Here is a 768-nt window from a genome sequence, read left to right on the forward strand (position 1 = left end):
CGCGTTAAACTCGTCTCCGTAGTTGAGAGGGAGCGGCCAAAGCAATGTGCAATCGTCTTTGTAGTGGAGCTGGGAGGGGCAAGGATAAGGGACGAAGACCGGGGTAACATGTCGGATGCGATCATACCAGCACTAAAGCACCGGATCCCATCAGAACTCCGAAGTTAAGCGTGCTTGGGCGAGAGTAGTACTAGGATGGGTGACCTCCTGGGAAGTCCTCGTGTTGCATTCCCTTTTTAATTTTTTTCGCGCCGCTTGCAAAACAAAACGCACGTGTAAGTAATATATTTACCGTGTTTTATTATTTTGCACGAGTGCGGTAAGTCATAGCTGGGTGCTCACGATTCACGGGCCCAGCGTCGGCGTTGTGGCGCAGCAAGCGTGCACTGGTGCGGTTGAGAGGGAGGGGTGGAAACCGCGTTAAACTCGTCTCCGTAGTTGAGTGGGAGCGGCCAAAGCAATGTGCAATCGTCTTTGTAGTGGAGCTGGGAGGGGCAAGGATAAGGGACGAAGACCGGGGTAACATGTCGGATGCGATCATACCAGCACTAAAGCACCGGATCCCATCAGAACTCCGAAGTTAAGCGTGCTTGGGTGAGAGTAGTACTAGGATGGGTGACCTCCTGGGAAGTCCTCGTGTTGCATTCCCTTTTTAATTTTTTTCGCGCCGCTTGCAAAACAAAACGCACGTGTAAGTAATATATTTACCGTGTTTTATTATTTTGCACGAGTGCGGTAAGTCATAGCTGGGTGCTCACGATTCACGGG

The 768-nt window shown here is 51.0% G+C and overlaps 2 non-coding genes across 2 annotated transcripts; both read left to right on the top strand.

Moving 5' to 3' along the window:
- The first annotated feature begins 113 nt into the window (after nt 1-113).
- On the top strand, nt 114-232 carry LOC123179541 (5S ribosomal RNA). The gene has a single exon (XR_006490442.1). It is a non-coding gene; the product is annotated as a 5S ribosomal RNA (ribosomal RNA).
- A 297-nt stretch (nt 233-529) lies between these two features.
- On the top strand, nt 530-648 carry LOC123179542 (5S ribosomal RNA). Its single transcript, XR_006490443.1, has one exon. It is a non-coding gene; the product is annotated as a 5S ribosomal RNA (ribosomal RNA).
- Nucleotides 649-768: the final 120 nt, after the last annotated feature.

Source organism: Triticum aestivum, unplaced genomic scaffold (genome assembly GCF_018294505.1).
Source record: "Triticum aestivum cultivar Chinese Spring unplaced genomic scaffold, IWGSC CS RefSeq v2.1 scaffold95112, whole genome shotgun sequence".
NCBI lineage: Eukaryota > Viridiplantae > Streptophyta > Magnoliopsida > Poales > Poaceae > Triticum > Triticum aestivum.